At 35.9% G+C, this 19,946-nt stretch overlaps 1 protein-coding gene across 2 annotated transcripts in view; it reads left to right on the forward strand.

Annotated features, from left to right (window-relative positions):
- Positions 1-19,946, forward strand: part of GJA3 (gap junction protein alpha 3) — a 33,041-nt gene that overhangs the window by 6,323 nt on the left and 6,772 nt on the right. Inside the window, exon 2 of one of the 2 annotated variants that reach the window (XM_074303701.1) lies at positions 1,895-1,992. The exons of the other annotated variant lie outside the window; for it this stretch is intronic. The gene's annotated coding sequence lies outside the window, so the exon portion shown is untranslated. The remainder of the gene's footprint in view (positions 1-1,894; positions 1,993-19,946) is intronic. 2 annotated transcript variants of the gene reach the window in all.

Genomic DNA, 19,946 nt, shown 5'->3' on the forward strand with positions numbered 1-19,946 from the left:
GTTTTTTTTTTAAATAGTTGTACAGTATGTTAGAAAACCTACATTATTTTAAATAATCCCAGGAGTATAATAATAATTGAAGTTAAGCATAATATTATTGGATGGGGCACAAAACTGCTACAGTACTAGAAAACACCTTCATCATAAAGTTCTACTTATTTCCCAGATATATCTAAAACTGATTGCCCTTGATTGCTTACCACCAATCATAAGTTGACACTTCCTCCATGAAGCCTCCCCGGTCTCTCTCCAACGAAAATATTCTAGATTTCCTGAAATATTCTTTATAGGATTTTTTTCCTCCACACCTCAAAATCCCTCCCCATCATCCGATGTTCTCTTCTGCTTGTTACAGCATCTGACAACAAAGTGGTCCTTCCTCTGCCAAGACTAGTCCCACTATTTTATCCCATCCCTTGCCATCTTTTCTGACATTCTGTGCCTCCAGTAATCCCTTTTCTCTCTTATCTTCAGTTTCTTATTTACTAGATCTTTCTGTGATGTTTACAAATGTGTCCAGATACCTCCATCCTTAAAAAAAATAAAAAAACAAAAATCTCTCTTCACTTGACCCTACCATCCTCTGAACTATTATCCTGGAAGGATGTAGGGATGGTAGAAGCTAAGATCACATTCAAACTCTGCCTCTGACACTTTGTAGCTCTTGTGACCATGGAAAAGTTACATAAATTCACTAAGCTTCAGTTTCCTTATCTGAAAAAAGCACGGCTCTTACTATTTACATTACAGGGTTGTGGGGAGGAATAATTAAAATGATGTTTATAAAGCACTTTGTAATTTTCAAAGTACTACATAGATGTCTATAATATTGTTAATATTAATGTTATATTATTATGCAATATTGCTTCTCCTTTACATATACAAAAAGTCATCTAGACTCCAACTCCCTTGCCCTTGCTGATGGCCTTTGCAGTTTGACTTTCCCCTCCACTAATCAACTGGAATTGCTTTATCCAAAGTTATCAGCCATCTCTTAACTGCTAAATCCAGCGGCATTTTCTCAGTTCTTATCCTCCTTGACCTCTTGACAACTTTTGACACTGTTAACCACCCTCTCCTCCTGGATAATACTCTCTCTGCCCCCTTGATGTTTTTGACACTGCTGTGTCCCAGGGTTCCAGCCACCTGTCTCACTGCTCCTTCTTTACTGGATTATCATCTATCTCCAGTCTTCTAAGTATGGGCGGTCCCTAAGGCATCTTCTCTCTCTGCAATTGCTCTGGTGATCTCATCTGCTCCCATATGTTCAACTACCATCCCTTCTAAGTGACTCCTAAGCCTAACTCTAATCTCTATAATGAACTTCAGCCCCCCATCATTGGCCATCTCCTTGGATATTTTCATAGGCCTGTTCCTCTTACCATCTCAGATACATACAACAGGTTAAAATGGGTCTCATTCTCTACTCTCCCAAATTCTCTTCCTGCAACCCTCCCAATTTCTGATGAGTCTACCACTTTACTTTCAGTAGCCCAGGTTGGGGAATCTCCTTTCCCCTTATACCTGCCATCCAATTTGTTGTAAAGATTCAATGTAAAACAGCCTTCCTCTTTACATCCTATTCACTATATACTACTTTAGTTGAAATTTTCTTAATCTTCCTGAACTATTGAAACCCCTATCTATAATTGATCTCTTTTGCTTCTTTCCTCTTTTTTTTAAAACCATTCTCCATTCAATTGTCAAAATATACTTAAAGTACAAGTGTGAAGATGGCATTGTCCTGCTCAGAAATTTTTTGTGACTCTCTGTTGCCTTGAATAAAGTATAAATTTCTCATTTTAGTATTTAGATTCCCCCTACACACTCTTACTCTGATTCCAGTCTAACTTTCTACACTTATTTCTTCCCCTTCTTGCATTTTCTGTTCCAGCTTAACCAGTCTGATTGCTGTACGCTGAATTTGGCCATTTTAAGTAGGAACTGCTGGCTTCAAGATTCTCAAGGACTGACAAATGAAGCATACTCAAGGTTGGTTTGCTTGCATAGGCTTTATCAAAAGATTCACTGAAATAGTAAGTCAATTAACAAACATTTGCTAAGTATTTAACTCTGCTCCAAGCACTATACTAAGTACTGAGAATACAAAATGTAAGAAAAAAGACAGTTATTGTCCCCCAAAACTTGCATTGTAATGGGGAAAGGAAACCCATCGAGGAAGTTGAAGGGGAAATAAGAAGAGATACAAGGGTGTAAGTACCTGGAGCAAGGGAATGATGGAAAAATCCACAGGAGCTCAGCTAAATGAGAAATGAAGGGATGGATGGGCTACATACCTTCCTCAAATGGAAGTTCTGTCCTCCAGTTACAGGGAGAGCACAGGGGCAGAAAATACTGATGAGGTGGTACTAGAGTGATCTTCCAGAGAAGTATACTCAGTAAAATAGGAATATGGAAATAGGTGAACTGTCTGAAGATGGCTATAAGCTGTCCCAGAGCTCAGAATGGTTCCCTTGACGCTAAGGTATTTTGAATCCCAGGGATACCACCAGTCCAGTGCCTTGGCATTTGTTCCACACAGATCTGCACTCTTATTAGAACTGAGTTCCATCACTTTGGAGGCAAGGGGTTGTGACTTAAATTAGAATTTGACACCAACAATCTCATAGAAAGGGAACTTGGTTAGAGGTCATTTTGGGCTAGGTATGCTTATCCTCTATAGTGTTTTCTGCAGCCTAGATTCACAAAATCCTGGGAGGTCAAAATAACTCTCATCCTGTACATCTGGTGATAAATTTGCCAGTTTATCACGCAACACTACCTTTACACAGGCTGCCCACGACTAGAATGTACTCTCTATTCAACTGTCTGTCAAGGCTCAGTTTAGGTGCCATTTTCTAATCAAATCCTCTCCTGGTGATGGACTCTTTTTGATTTTTGTCTTTGTATCTCTAGCATTTAGCACAATGCTTTGTATATAGCAGATGTCTATATATAAATATATTTAATTGTATTCTACTTTATATAATATTTAGATGTATTTGATATATATATATCCTATTAGAGGTTAAAGATTGTGTTAGTATCTTTGTATGTACATTAGTACCTAGCAGGATATTTTTCACATCAATTTTGGATTTTTATCATTTATGAGACAAATCTCTGGTAAGGAACATACTTTGCCAGTGAAATTTCATTCCTTCTCCTTCTTCCTCAGAGTCCCTTATAACAGTGAGATGGTGGTTTTGATATCTAATCTGTACTGCATTTAATTTCCAAATGTGAGAGAGCTTAGATTTAATATTTGAGTATCTCCCCCAGAGTCTAATATAGTAATTTTTTTTGAGGCTGGGGTTAAGTGACTTGCCCAGGGTCACACAGCTAGGAAGTGTCTGAGGCCAGATTTGAACTCAAGTCCTCCTAACTTCAGGACTGGTCTCTATCCACTGCACCATCTCGCTGCCCCAAGAATAGTATCTTTTAAATGATTTTTCTCTCCCTAGAAATTGGTCTGCCTAACATGTTCATTGAATTAAACTAAATTGTTATATGTCCTCTTTGTCAATATAGCCAGAGAAGTAGGTAACATCTAGTAAATTATATGCTCTATCTTCAAAGGACAGAAAATAAGCATTAGAATTCACTAAATAATGTCAAAGGTCAAAGGCACATTTTCACTTTCACATCATTCTTTGGGAGCTTTTTTCCTTTTTCTACTGTACAGTCATGACTGAGAAATGATCTTAGACCTGTCTTTAAAGGTCTGTCTTTCATCCCATTTTTCAGTTTATAAGGCTAATTCTAGGGTAGACAGTAGTAGCTTCCTCTTCACTTCCTATCCCTCCAAAATATATGATCAAAAAGCTGGGTCTCTCCAAGACTAGGAATAAACAGTTATATCTCTTTCTCTTTTCAATTTACATCACACTTCCCAGCAAAAAGGAGCTTAAGGGAGAAGGGAGGCATTGCTGATCCTCTGCCCAGCATTTTTACCACCATAGTTATGGTCCCCCTTACATCTAAATGCCAGCTGTGACTAGGCAGGGAAAGTGGGAGAAGGATTATTGCTTTGCCCTAATCTTGAGGATACTTAACTATAGCGTGCTTTTTTTTTTTTATTCCAAGTACATAAAGACATAAGTTTAGAGCTTGGAAGGGACCTTAAAGGTCATTTAGTTCAACTGTTTCATTTTTAAATAAGGAAGTGAGGCCCATAGAAGTTATTTGACTTCCCCCAGAACACACAACTAGTAAACGTGGGAATCAAGATTTGAATCTGACCCCAACTTTGTCCATTCTTCATTGTTCTGTGAGGCTTGTGTCCATTTAGAAATGCTCTTAATACACCTTTTCCAATTTATATGTGTAGAATTTAAATATACAAGGAGTTGATCTTTCTAGGATATTTCCATATAAGTGAAATAAAAGCATGTAGGAACTAAAATGTTTATTCTTATTACAGACTTGAGTTTACCAAATCTTACTCTTCCATTGATAAGGCAGACCCAGTGAATGGTAGAAAACACTTTTCCCTCCTCAAATGTGGCCTCAGACGTTTACTTTGTGACCATGAACAAGTCACTTTGTCTACTTCAGTTTCCTCAACTGTAAAAATAGGGATAATAATAGTAAGAAATGAAGTAATATGTGTAACATGTTTAGCACAGTGCCTGGCACATAATAGCTGCTTAATAAATGTTTGTTCTTTCCTTCCTCCTCCTCTACTCTCACAGTCCCATAGTGATAGTAAGATCTTCCCCCTCCCTGCAAACATTTTAATTAATACAAGAGAATATCCATTAACCAGCTTGTACTAAAGTTATTACAGGCCAGAAAACAATGATCTATGGAGCTCTGAATTTTAATTATAGTATATTAGAAAAGAAGCTCTACTTAGTCAAGTTATGCTATAAATCCAGCCAATTCCTTCCAGTGTTAGAGAATCGACCCCAAATGTTCATGGGTATTATTTGTGTCCTAGCAGTGTCAGAACATTCCAAGCTCATCTTGGTCTGATCAGTCAGAAACACTATCTAACATAGTGATGTCATTTGGTCCACTTTGAGAATGAAGAACAACAACAATCATGTAAATGGAATAAGATTGTTACTTGCTTTTCTATCTGTATAACCCCAAGGATACAACAACCATCATGTAAATGGAATAAGATTGTTACTCATTCTTCTGTCCTTCTATATAACCCCAAGAACACAAGGTCAAAAGAAGGTACATGACCAAAATTGTACTGAGTGAGCCACCTGAAGGAGGGTTTTCTAGTTACCTCTGTCTCTATTCTATAATTGATCTTCTGCATACATTAACATGACATCAGGAAAGAGAATCTTCATCTACTTAATCTAACCAGAGCACAGTACCATTAGGACAGATCATTCATTCTTCCTTCCTTGTAGGCTGTACAAGAAAGAGTTGATTCTTTATGGTTAAAATTTCCAGTGGGACTAGTGGTTGTATTGGAACAGGCAAAAGTCACCCTACTTAGGATGCTGTAAATCTCCTGATATATCTATCTCATAAGTAAAATGCCAACCTATTTCTTTTCATACAGACCAGAAGACAACCATTTTTAACCTAAAAAAAAAACTATGCCTGTTTTATTATCTTTCTAACTTCAGTGATATAGTAATTATCTTGCTTCTTCAGCTTTCTTTTAGCATTACCTGAAGCTTCAGATGAAGTCATTGAAAGCTTACAAAATATAAGAGTAAGCTGGTCAGACCTGAAGGTGATAGAGCACAAAGCCTCTGTAGTTTGCATAAGTACTTGCCTGAGTGCTATCAGGTGTCCCATAATAATAGATGACTGGACTGGGGAAGGAGTGTTTCTTCATCTTAGACCCTAGTGACCTAGTATTTTAGGGCTTTATTTTGCCTCTTTAATAGAGGTAAGAAGGTTTAACTCCCAACCCTACTAGCATCGATAGAGTTTGGGAATCTACATGAGGAAGATTCATTCCTCTCTAAGATGGCGAAGGCTTTTCAAAAACCAAAAGAGAGGATTCCTTGCAAAATTTCTGTGAGTGGGAAGGGAAGGATTAAAACACATGCTATAGAATGAAAGGGAAGAAGCAAAGAAAGGAGGTGGTAATGGAATGATGAGGATGAGGAAGATTGAAAGAGAATGTAAAAAAAAAAAAAAGGTAATTAGGATGAAGACTTGAAGATAGGAGGGAATGAATGAAAGCAGGAAGAAATGGGAAAGGAACAAATTGGGAAAGAGAACCATAAAACCCATTGCTATTTGTAGATGGGAAATAGTAACTGGAAAGAACACAGGAGCTGTAATCAGTGGACTTGGATTTGAATTCCTGCTCTCACTTAATACCTGAATGATCTTAGGTAGCAAGTTCGTTAACTTCCCTAGAGCTCAGTTTCCTTATCTATAAAATGAAAGACTGCTAAGATCCCTTTAAAACTAATTTTTAAAGCTTTAAACTTAAATTTAATCTTAAAATCATAGGTTTTTTAAATTTATGATTTAAACTTTAAAATTAATGATTCTATGATCCCATATTTATCCGATATTCCTGGAAAAATGGCCAACTACTTTGCCTTCTGTTACTATTGAAATATTTTCTATGAGTCATGCTTACATTTCATGGAATAAAGTAGGGCTTTTTGCTATCTACTCACCATGGGATGTCACATTTCAAAGAGCAAAGGACCTAATCTTTCTCAGAGAGGATGTTCAATCATCTTCATGCATATTAGGAGGCTTATAGAAAATGAAACCTAAGCATGGCATAAGCTTTTTGTTCATTTGTCTCAGTCATATCCAACTCCTCATAACTTCATTTGGGGTTTTCTTGGCAAAAGTGGAGTAGTTTGCCATTTCCTTTTTCAGCTCATTTTATAGATCAGGAAACTGAGGCATGCAGAGTTAAGTGCCTTTCCCAGAATTACCTAACAAGTACACATCTGAGACCAGATTTTAACTCAAATTGTCCCCATTCCAGGCTTGGAGCTCTATCCACTGTTTAATTAACTATTTATTAACTTTCATATGGTGTTCTTTAGGATGTTTCTGAGATTCATAGATAGGACAATTTTTTCTTATATAAACTGGGGCAGAAAGAATTTTTATCTTTTTTATACTCTAGAAATAAGTGGGGTTTTTTTCTTGGTAACATTTTTCTTTGAGAACTTACTCAAAAATCCCAGAAAGTTATGGCAACAATAATTCTCTATGTTAACATTTTTTATTTTAAATTTTGATTAAATGGAATGTTTGGGGGATGAGGTTTCTCAAAGAATCATGAGAGAAAAAGAGAGATGTAGTAGGAAAAGGGAGAGGGGGAAAGGGTCTTGGAAAAAGACACAAGGCTAAACAATGAAGGATGGAAGGATGTGCTCCTGTAGCAAATATGCAGTATAAAGAAATCTAGAGAATGGCTCTGGATTGTTGGTTGAATCCCCTATAGAAGGCTGGTGGGAGGACATGAACCAAAAGTCTCATAAGATGAGAAAGAACAGGTGCATAGCAGCTGGTGAAGCAGTGATTAGAATGCTAAGTCTAGAGTCTGGAAGTTTTGAGTTCAAATCAAGCCTCAGATGATTACTAGTTGTATCACCCTGGATAAATAACTTAACCTTAGTTTCCTCATCTAATAAATGGGGTTTAATAACACCTTCATCCCAGGGTTGTTTTGAGGATCAAATGAAATAATAATATTAAAGTTCAGCACAGTATCAGGCACAAAATAAGAAGTATGTAAATGTTAGCTATTTGATTGTTATTATTGGAGAGAGTACCCATATTGATGAGAATATAGATCCTTTAACATATGGAAAGAAATATTGTAAAACACAAAACCCTTTTATATTAGAAATATTCCTGGAATGTATAAGTACATTTCCTTGCCTTAGTTGCACACACACACACACACACACACACACACACACACACACACACACACATTTTTCCATGATTCAAAATTTTTCTCAGGTTTATCACTTAGAAAATCAACTTTGATTTTCAAGATTGTGGATATAGACTTAAATGTTATTAGATTGTACTAAATGTATAGTTTAGTTTTTGTAGTTGTTTTTGTTGTTTTTATCTTATTAAAACAAAACCTGCTATCAACATGCTTTGTTGCAATTTGTCTCCTTTTCATAGAAATAGAAAACAGAAAAAAACAAAAACAAATAATTCAGCCAGTTGTGAGTTGAATTCTTGTCAATTGACAGTTTTGTTATACATAGCTTTCCTACTAACTGCTATTTAAAAATAAATTCTTGCCACCAAAGAGTTTATTATCCTCATTTGAGAGATGAAAAACTAAGGAAAGTACTAAGAAAATATAAGAAGGTGAAATAGGACTTAATTTATATTTACTTTTTACTTAAAACTTACTTAACATTTACATTTTACTTAAATTTACTTAAAATTATTTTTAGTGTTTGAGTAGTATATGGAAAAATACATTTTGACATAATTAATCTCTTTCATGTCTGAAAGATTAAGAGTATAAGAGTAGATATTCCATGAGAGAGAGAGAGAGGAGGGAAGAAAAGAAAAAGAAATTTACATGATAATTTTATTATATATTTAAAAGGAGTAGCAAGATGTACATATTAGATTTACAATTTCATATGTGATCACCTTTGTTATTACATTATGTTATAGAAATGTTTGTTTTATTCCACAACTTAAAAATTAAATAAATAAATGAAAATGTAGAAGAACAAAGAGCACAAGAGGAGGAGGAAAAGAATACAGTTACACTGGTAAGACATAATCCCTACCAAAGAATTTTCTTATAAATGGTTTTTAAAAAAGCACAAAAGAAAAAATTGTAGCAAGAGAAAGAAGGATGTTATAGTTATGCCTGAAACTAGCCTTTTTTTTTTTTTTAAATCTCATCAAGGTAATTTGTGCATCTTTCCATGGATTTATAGATATAGTCACTCTAGAGTGTATGAGGGTAAAAGATAATAGAAAAGATCTCTTGAAGCCAATATTGTACTGGTGAATAAATGTTTAACAAGTGGCTCCCTCCCTCCTCCCTCCAAAATATGCACACAAGATATAACATCTGCATTCTTTACATTTTCCCCATCACTTTTCTAAAGGGTAATCAACATTACAATAAACCAAACCTTGATTTATATCAGTTTGAATTCTGAGGCATAGATGTTCATACTGAAAATTTAACATTCTCTAAAACCCATTGGAGTTGGCCCCAATACACCCTTGGTAAAGCTCTACAAAACCAGCATATGATTCACAAAGACCACATAAACAAAAAACTTACAGGACCTAACAAGATTAGAAAACTGTATTGAATTCAGAATTTAAAAAAATCTCAAGGTAAAGCTGGAAGTAGACCCTTCTAGATAGGAAGACAGGAGACAAGACATAATGTGGGCCAGTCAGTTGGAAGCAGTAATGCTTTAATTAAGTATCATATTAAATAATCTTAGCTGATCATTTTGGTAGATAAGGGGCCATTAAAAAAAAAAAAGTTTTGTGGCTCCTAACCTTCAAAAGTTTAAGTGGATCTAACCAAGGAGAAAAGATGTTGTTTGAGTATGCCCAAGAGTAATTTTGCTTTTAATGAATTCCTAATTAGATGTAGGTACAAAATATTTTGGTGTAGGTTTCGTACAAATTATACCTGATCTTGAGTCCTTATTTTCTCCATTCTTTTGCAACATAATCATCTCTATTTCAGACTTTCTTCTCTCTTGTCTAATATCTAAGCATATCCCTATCATATACTGTACTTTAAAAGAGGGGTAAGCCGTGAAGGACTTGATTTCTAACCGTTTAGTTATTTAATTTTAAAAACATTTATTAAGCATTAAATTTTATTTCAAGGACAGCTAAATAGTGCAGTGGTAGACCGAAAGTCAGAAAGACCAGTCTTCCTAAGTTCAAATCTAGCCTCAGACACTTACTAGCTGTGTGACCCTGGACAAGTCACTTGACCCTGTTTGCCTCAGTTTTATCATCTGTAAAAATGAGCTGGAGAAGGAAATAGCAAATCACTCCAGTATCTTTATCAAGAAAACCCCAAATGGTGAGGTCATGAAGAGCTAGACATGACTGAAATAACTGAACAACAAAAATTTTATCAAATAAAGCTTAGTCATTGAACACCTACAATGTACAAGCCACTAACTGTTCCAAAGTCCTTTTCTTGGATCTTAAAACCTTTTTAATTTTTTTCTACCTCATTGCTACTTTATTGCAGCTTCCCAAACTGCTCCCTTCCAGAAAATTCACCTCTTTATTTTCTTGTAAATGAAGTCTCCTGATCTTCAGTCATATTATTTCCCTATTTGTTAGGGACCTCTTTTATCTCAGTTTATAGTTCAAGCTCTCTTTGCCTCTCTCCTGAATTATGGCAATGGCGTCCTGATGGCCTTCATTCTTTTTTCTTTCTAATCCATTTTCTACAGAGTTGGCAAGTTGATATTCTTAAATCATAGATCCATCCATAATCACACTTAACAGACATATACTTCACTCCCCTTTTCCATACTCTGTGATCCAGCCAAACCAGCTTCCTTACTGTTCCTCTTAGGAGGCATTCCATCTCTGTGATTATGCACAATAATCCCTATACATAATTCCCTCCACATCTTAGAATCCCTATCTTCTTTCAAGGCTCCAAACAAGCCTTTTACAGGAATCTCTCCCAGCTGCTCCTTTCCCCTCCCCTCCTCCACCAAAGAAAAAAAATCACCTTGAGTATATTTTCATTTGTATCTTCTTATATTTATACACATTGTTTAAATAGAATTCAAGCTGCTCAAATGCAAGGATTGTTTCACTTTTGCAGTAGAAAGGATGAACAGAGGCACTCTTGCTTCTTACTGAAACTTAAGTATTTTGCTGGGATGAAATAATTCCTGATTGATCATCAGTGCTGAGGAATTCCTTTCAAGGAGAATCAAGGAAGAGGAACTCTTCTTTTTCATTTTTTTTAATAATAGTTTTTATTTACCAGATATATGCATGGGTAATTTTATAACATTGACAATTGCCAAACCTTTTGTTCTCATTTTTCCCCTCCTCCCCCCATGGCAGGTTGACCAATTCATGAAAGTATAAATTTAATACAATATATGTATACATGTCCAAACAGTTGTTTTGCTGTACAAAAAGAATTGGATTTTGAAACAGTATACAATTAGCCTGTGAAGGAAATCCAAAATGCAGGCGGACAAAAATAGAGGGATTAGGAATTCTATGTAGTGGTTCATAGTCGTCTCCCAGAGTTCTGGGTGTAGCTGGATTAGTTCATTACTGCTCTATTGTAACTGATATGGTTCATCTCATTGTTGGAGAGGGCCACGCCCATCAGAATTGATCATCATAGAGTATTGTTGTTGAAGTGTACAGCGATCTCCTGGTCCTGCTCATTTCACTCAGCATCAGTTCATGTGAGTCTCTCCAGGCCTTTCTGAAATCATCCTGTTGGTCATTTCTTACAGAACAATAATGGAAGATGGACTCTTACGAATGAACCTCTCCCTTTCTGTTGTCTATGAGAAAAGCTATAGAATGCTTCCATGTAAATACTTTTTAGTGCCCCTGGGTCACAGTACATACATTATGGGAGCTCTGCCAGATTAAGGGTTGATTTTTAATTGACCCAGAGAATTTAGATCTTTTTAGGAAGCGTCACATCCTGGAGACTCTCTTTGAGTTAGGCTGATTCTTTTTGAGCTAGCAAATTTGTCCTAATGATCTCTACTTCTATTTTGATACTCAATGTTTTGCAATGATCTGCTGGAGAATTTTAGGTTCCCTATGCATTTTCAAGGATGCACTGGAGAAATTTTAATCTCAACATTCATATGGGATTGTCCTATGTATTGGCAGGGATCCATTAGGAAATTATGTTCCCCCATATGCTGAAGAGACACATGAAAAAAATTTTTTTGCAGGATAGAATGTTTTCCCACGGGAAGGCAAAAGATTTCTTTGTCAACCCCAGGTTTCCTTAGATGCTTTGGAAGCTTATCTTGGTTAAGATTTTTTCCCCAAGTATGAAAATTTGAGTGTATGTGTATGTGTATGTGTGTGGGGGGGTATTTTTAAATTTCTTTTTGCTATTGTTAACTTTTTATGTTATTTTCATTTTATTCTTTCCTAATTATTTTGGATTGTGAGAGGCACTTAAAAACTTCAAGGCAAATGGGGGGGTAACTTATGAAAATTTGATTTGAATCTGCATTATTTTGTATTTGGGGAAGAATAATTTCCAGCTATGGCAATTATGGACCCTCACCAAAAAATATTGTTAATCTGAGGAATTAGGATATAAGAACTATATTGAATGGATTTTGCTGTGACCTTTTGCATGGCACTGTGGAAGTCATTAAGAACTATTCTGTGTGGAATTTTTTTTTAATGAAAGGCACTAGAGGAAGCACTCAGATGGAGTGTTTGAGTCTCCTCTCAGAGAGGTCTCCTGAGAACTGTCCAGAATTGGGGATATGGGCAAACGTGCCAACAGCACTCCAGTTTGATTTGCTGGGACAGCAAATATTTAACTAGGAGAAGAGTGTACCACAGGCAGCCAGGGGGACTCCTTATTTGACAAAATGGAGCATTTCCCATGGAGCTAAAGGTACACTCAGATTCTCTGCTGAAGGGAATGTTCCTTGCTGAGTTGACTTAACAACCACTGATTGGATTCCAGTGACAGGGCAGGGAAAAATTAATCAAAGATATTTTGTGAATAAGAATTAATAAGATAGATTTTTGTGTAGGAAACCCCTTCCTCTAAAGTCTGTAAGAACTGTAGAAAAAGGTCTTTGCGCATCTTTGTATCCCTAGCTCCTGACACTTAAAGTAGGCAATTAATATATATTCCTGGATAGATTAGTTGATGTTACCTCCCTGGTAAAAATTTCTCTGATTTTGTCCTGCATTCTCTTATCTTTGTGTAGTTGTATAAGCTGCTAAAGCTACTATCAGGGAAGGGCAACTTGAGCTTCTTCCCAGAGCACTGAAATTTAGAAGACCAAAGAATGCACCACAATCAAAATAATGCATTAAATTATATATTAACAAGGAATTGTTAATTACACCCAACTATGAGACATTTTAACTTCAACTGTTGATATGATTGTCTTAATTTTATTATGGTAGTCTTTACATGTTATAAATTACAAAACATATTTAAAAGGTCCAATTTGTGCTTCGTGACCCATAGCCAAGATTGCTAGTTAAAATGCTGCAGATTGCATCATTTAGGTGTTTACAAAAACCCTGCAAAATAAATACTACTGTTTTACTGTTGTAGAAACTGAGGCAGAGGTTAAATGCCCTTTCCAGAGTCACATTGCTAGTGGTTATGGATAAATTTGAATTTAGGTCTTCCTGAGTCCAGATCCAGCTCTCTAACCACTGTGCAGCAGAGATCCTATTAAGTGTTTATTTTATAACAAATTTTGAACTAAGTGAACCTCTAAAGGGTTACAGTGGATGAAATGCCAGGCCTGAAGTCAAGAAGACTCAACTTTGTGAGTTCAAACCTGGCCTCAGACATTTACTACTTGTATGATCCTGAGCAAGTCATTTAACCCTATTTGCCTCATTTGTAAAATGAGAAGAAAGAAATGGCAAATCACTGCAGTATTTTTTGCCAAGAAAATCCCAAAAGTGGTCATGAAGAATCAGACCTGACTGAATAACAAACAAAAACAACAGGAATATAGATAACAACACCCCTCTACATATCTTAATTTTGCTCAGAATCTCAATGCTTTCTACTTTTTGATGTATTCCCAAAGAATATTCTCACATATTTTAATTAAACTCATTCCCTTCTCCAAAAACTTCTTCACGGAGGTAGAAGAATTAATTGACAGATTTCAAGTTGGAATCACCAGTAGACATTGTTTAGGTTTGGGGTTGTGCTGATACAATTTGAAATCCAGGGGTTTCTAATATTTTTCCCTGAAAAGCAAAGACAAGAATTGTTTCTGTGTTTTCTTTTTCATTTTTCCCCCTTTGTAGGCAATAGTATTAAATGACTTGCCCAGAGTCACACAGCTAGTAAGTATCTGAGGTTATATTCGAACTCAGGTCCTCCCGACTTCAGAATCAGTACTCTATTTGCTCTGCCCCGTCTCTATTTTCTTGAGTTAGTGCTCTGAGTTTCTTGCTATAGGACTTTTTGACGGGGGCATTATTTGCAAAGACTTTCTAAAGGAATCCAAATGTATAGTTTTGGAAGAATTTTACTCAGAATGCTGCATCTCAGACATAAATATGCAAGGTAGGTTGAATAAGACTGAGCCTATTCTGTGATTTTCTTCCTTTCCATTAATGATGAAAAATAGGTCATATTTCACCAAATGAGATCAACCAAGATGCACCATTTTCACAAATCAATGGTTTTCTCAAGGCAGCCAAATATCTTACTAGTTTCTAGTATCTAGGTCCAGTATTTTTGATAGCTTGGGACTGGGAAATAGATTGGGATACATGAAACCTGTGATTTCATTGCTATATGGAACTTTTGTTTGAGGAAACTGCTTCCAATGAATATTGGCAACTTTTCCACAAGAGTCTTCTTTGCTAAAGCATTAAGAAGGTCTCAAGTCAGTACATATCAGAGGCTCCAAGACCAGCTTTTTATCTACTATGCCATGATATTTCTCCTTGACAAATACCTTATTTTATTCTGGGGACATCTCTTCCAAGTATTTTGATATTTCATAATATAAAAAATTATTTAATTTTAGAGAGAATGCATTTGACAGGTTATACAGTGGATTCTGGATAGGATTTTCTTAAAAACATTTGAGAGCAGTTGCTTCAGTAAATTTCCTTTCCTTTTTTGTTATGCTAAAATATTAGGATAAAAAAAGGATCAAATGAAAGTAAATTATTTAGCATTTATTCCTAAATCCACAACTCCATTCTCTTACTTCTTCAACCCATTCTTCATCTAAAAGTCAATACAGTCTTCTTAAAGTACAGATTTGACCAAATCCATTTCCTTCTCAAAAATTTCCAGTGGTTTCATATTAGTCCTGCTTCAGTCTAACTTCAACCCACATTTACATCCTTGTTTGACATTACTCTTCATAGTATCTCTAACTTCTACCCAAGCTGGACTACTGAATTTAAAACATGCCATCTCCCACATCTTCATATTCACTTAGCCTTTCCCCATATCGTCCATCCTCGTCTTTGCTTCTCAGAATTTTTATTCTCTCTCCCGGCTCAGCTTAGGTGCTGCTTCTCCCATGAAGCCTTTCCCCCAGTTAATGATCAGAATATTCTCCTTTCTCAAGTCCTTATATTTACATATCAGTATACTAACTCAGTGCTGGGGAGGCTCTGAAGGAAAGCATGGGAGAGGAGAGGGATTAGATTGACTACCAAATTGAAGGTCTACAGATCTATTGTGCTAACCTCAGTGTGATATGCCTGTCAAACCTAATTCTGCTCATTTCACTCAGCATCAGTTCATGTAAGCCTCTCCAGGCCTTTCTGAAATCATTCTGCTGGTCATTTCTTACAAAACAATAATATCCCATAACACTCCTATACCATAGTTTATTCAGCCATTCTCCAGCTGATGGACATCCATTCAGTTTCCAATATCTTGCCACTACAAAAAGGGCTGCCACAAACATTCGTGTACATACAAGTCCCTTTCCCTTCTTTAAGATCTCTTTAGGATATAAGCCCAGTAATAACACTGCTGGGTCAAAGGGTATGCACAGTTTGATAACTTTTTGAGCATAGTTCCTAATTGTTCACTAAACTCCTTTTTCGAATCAAACTGCCAGACTTTCTACTGCAGAGAGCACAACTCTGTTACACTGGACAAATTGACTGAACGCCAAATGTATGCTTTGCAAAAAGACTATATAATATTTTATAAAACTCACACAGGACAAGCCTCACAAGGTGGTCAGATAAAGTGATAAAAGGGCACTCTCAAGATCTCTCAAGAACTTTAGAATTGATTGTATTATATGGGAGACACTGAAATAGGACCACCCAACATGGCATGCCCTCATCAGAGAAGGTGCTGTGCTCCATAAGCAAAGCAGAAATGAGCAAAGTTAGAGAAGCCATCCCGAATGTTCACAGGAACTATTTGTGTCCCACCTGTGGCAGAACATTCTGAACCTGTATTGATCTGATCAGTCAAAGTTACTGCAACTCAACTTTAACATAGTGATGTCATTTTGGTTCTATTCAAGAAAGAAGGACAGCAACCCAACCCAACACTAGCTTTATCCCCTCATACAATGTAAGCTCCTTAAGTTCAGAGACTTGTCTCTTTTTGTCTCTGAATGGCAAGCTAACACAAATACCTTATACACATTTCAGTGTATCCGTGATCTAATGATATGTGGATTCTTACTATCTTAATTAGTGTTCTAAATTAAAATCCAGATCACTTTCTCATCCTTTGTGACTATTGTTCACAACTATGGAGAATAATAGTACACAAACATCACTGTGACAAGTATGGACCGTTTTTTTCCTTGGACTACTACAGCTCTGAGGGATTTTGTGTCTTAAGTTTCTCTCAGCACCTAAGACCTTACTTAGGGTGCCTTACATGAGGCCATCGTGGGAAATAAAATAGACCCTTGTCAGTTCAGGAGAATGCTCTGGTATTTTTCCATCTTGCCTCCCAAAGGATATTAAAACCCTCGGCACCAAAGAAGCATGGGGTCAGTCAGAGTGCAAGATCTATGTCCTAGTGATTTTCTGTTCATCCTGGACATTCAAAATCTTAATGCCCCCTGAGGATATGAGGGCAGGAAGCCAAGCTCATGATGACTGATAAAGACAGATGACCTGGACTTTTTCCAGCATCTCTCAGGGGTTTAATGAATACCTGAATTATCCTGTGTATCCTTATAATAAATGTATTCCACTAGGAAAACAGGGAAAGGAATAAGCATTTATCAGGATCCCTACTGTTATGTCCTGTGTTAAATGCTTTATAAATTTTATCTCATTGGATCACTAACCATGTTTTGTCTTTGTATAGTCATTGTAGAGAAACTTTTAAATTATAAATGCCTATATAACTGGCCCTTTGATATTTCCTCATTAAAATTTCTCCATTTGGAGTCTCTTCATGATCTAGGCAAGGAGGACCTTTTCTAGGTCTGTTAACATGTACCAGTGCAGTATGTGGGCTGGCCTTCAGTTGTCCTCACACTACAACACAAATAACATCTTACATGTCATTAATTTTATCTTCAACTCTACTTCTTATATGCAGTTCATCTTTGCCAAGATGCTATAATATAATATAATATAATCCATTATGCATTACCCTATTGCTCTTTGAACAACCTGAATTTTACTTCTTTGAAAATTGTGGCTTGACATGATCTGTACTCTTGCAGTAAACAGAATATGAAATGAATCAATCATCAAGCATTTTTTAATATTATGTGCCCTGTGCTATGTTAATGATACAAGGATAGGCCAAGAAAAAAAAAATCCAAAAACCAGCCCCTGTTCTCAAATAGATCACATTATCATGGGGGAGAAAATATGTAGATAAGCAGGTACATACACCATACGAACAGAGTATACCAAAGGAAATCTTAAAGGGAAAGACTCAAATGGCTGCGGGGACCGGAAGGTTTCCTACAGAAGGTAACATTTGAACTGTGTCTTGAAAGAAGCCAGGGATATCAAAAGGCAAGAGGGAAGAGGAAGAGCATCCTATGCATAAGGGACAGGAAGTAAAGCACAGACCAGGAAGATGAAAATGCTGAATAACAGAAGTATAACAAGACTGGAAAGATAGAGGCCAGGTTGTGAAGAGCTTTAAATGCCAAAGAGAGGGTGTTATGTTTGAACCTAGAGATAATAGGGAACCAATGTAGTTTAACTAAATAAGCAAGTAACATGATAATCCTTCACAGTAAGAAAATTATTTTGCCAACTGTGTGAAGGATGGACTAGAGAGGACATATTTGAAATGGGAAGGCTAATGAGAAGGTAATTGTAATAATCCAGACAAAAGATAATAAAGGCTAGAACTAAGAGAACCTAATCTAATCTAATCTCAGATACTTAGTGTTTATTAGATGTGTGATCCTAGATAAATCGCTTAAGCTTAACTGATTACCTTGCAAAAAGGGATATACATACACAGATAAATCATTGGTAATTTTTGAGAGGATAGTTTCAGTTGAATGATGAGATCAGAAATCAAATTATAATCAGTTTAAGAGAGTGAGGAGAAAGGAAACTGAGTATAGATAACTTTTTCAAGGAGTTTAGCAAAGAAAGGAAGGGTAAGTATAGAATTATAAATAGCAGAAATGGTAAGATCAAATAAGGGTTTTTTTTGAGGACATGGCTATATTCTTGTGCAATAGGGAAGGAGTCAATAGATAGGAAAAGATTTAAAATTGGAGAAATCTGGTTGATGGGAGTTGTGGGAAAAGGAAGGTGAGGAAAGCAAAGATGAAAATCTGTTGGACAAGACTGAAAGGGATGCACATATATGCAACTTAGGCAGTCTGTCCTAGATAAGAAGGCTTAGAGTAATTAAGGAATCCCTGTTCCATTTAGGCTAATAATGAAAGCTAGGAACAACAACAAATAATTTGTTAACAAAATCAGAGGAAAGATGATGATCAAAAAGGATAAAGGACTATTGCCTACAGTGGACTGAACAGTAATAATGGTTAATGGAGAGAAGATGAAGATACTTAGCCCTTACTGTGCTCTCTTTTTCTTTGCCAAGAGGAATGACCTTTGAAACTGAATACAACTGAAAGAATTGGCTAACAAGAAGTTCTAACTCTAGATATGGGAGATAAGATAATATCTTACTATCCTTGGTGAATCTAAGTCACCAATTTCAAACTAACTGTGGCTACATACTAAAAAAAGCAGAGGCTGATTACTAAATCATTATCAGAGATCTGAGATCTTGGAAAGATCCTGTAGGGTGGAAGTGGTGCTACCGGACTTGAGCATATTTGTCTAAATTTTCAAGAAAAAGGAGAAGAGAGTAGAGTCTGTAAACCATAGGTTAACTAAACCTATTTCAAATCTTGGTGAAATCCTAGAATATTTTATTAAAGTGAGCATTCAAAAAAGGTCATGATCACAGTGAAACAGGATGGATTCAACAGTACAAGTTCTGCCTCAGATTTTTATTTCCTGTGTTACCTCAGGCAAATAACTTAACTTTCCTGGATCTCAGTTTCTTCGAGGCTAAAAGGAAGGGATTGATTTAAGTAAACTCTTGAGGTCCTTTTTATTTTCCAGTATCATCTTTGCTGTTCTCCCTTATGCTTACTTTAACATTGAATATTAAATATATATATATATGCATATATATATATATATATATTGATTTAATTTGTAAGGTTTGAGTTCTTTATGGAATTTTTCTTTCTTATCTTCTGTAACATTTGTTGGCACACAAGCTGTAATTATCTATCTTCAGGTTCATTGTTTTGTTCATGTTAATCAGAGAGAGAAGTGCTGGGCCTGAAATTTCATTGGTAAAGAGAACTCCTAATTGAGGAAACTTTCTTTAATGATGTGAGTCAGGATGTCTTGAGAAAATCTGGAAAGACTTACATGAACTGATGCAAAATGAATTGAACAGAAACAGAACAATACTGTAGCAGTGATCAGTTGTGAATGACTTAGCTATTCTCAGCAATACAATGATCCAAGATAATCCCAAAGGACTAATGATGAAGCATGTACTCCACAGGAATTCATTCTGAAGCATGCTATTTTTCATTATATTTTTATGTGTTTTCTTATACAAAATTATGAATGGAAATTTTTATGTGATTGCACATGTATCAATTATATTGGCTTGCTTATCATTTCAGGGAAGGGAAAGGGAAGGAAAGAATTTGAAACTCATAACTTTTTTTGAAAAGTTAAAAATTGTTTTCACATGTAATTGAGGAAAAAAATTAAAAATTATTTTTGAAAAATACAACTCAGCACCTTCTTCACAAGGTATAATTTAA

Source organism: Sminthopsis crassicaudata, chromosome 3, assembly GCF_048593235.1.
Source record: "Sminthopsis crassicaudata isolate SCR6 chromosome 3, ASM4859323v1, whole genome shotgun sequence".
Taxonomy (NCBI): domain Eukaryota; kingdom Metazoa; phylum Chordata; class Mammalia; order Dasyuromorphia; family Dasyuridae; genus Sminthopsis; species Sminthopsis crassicaudata.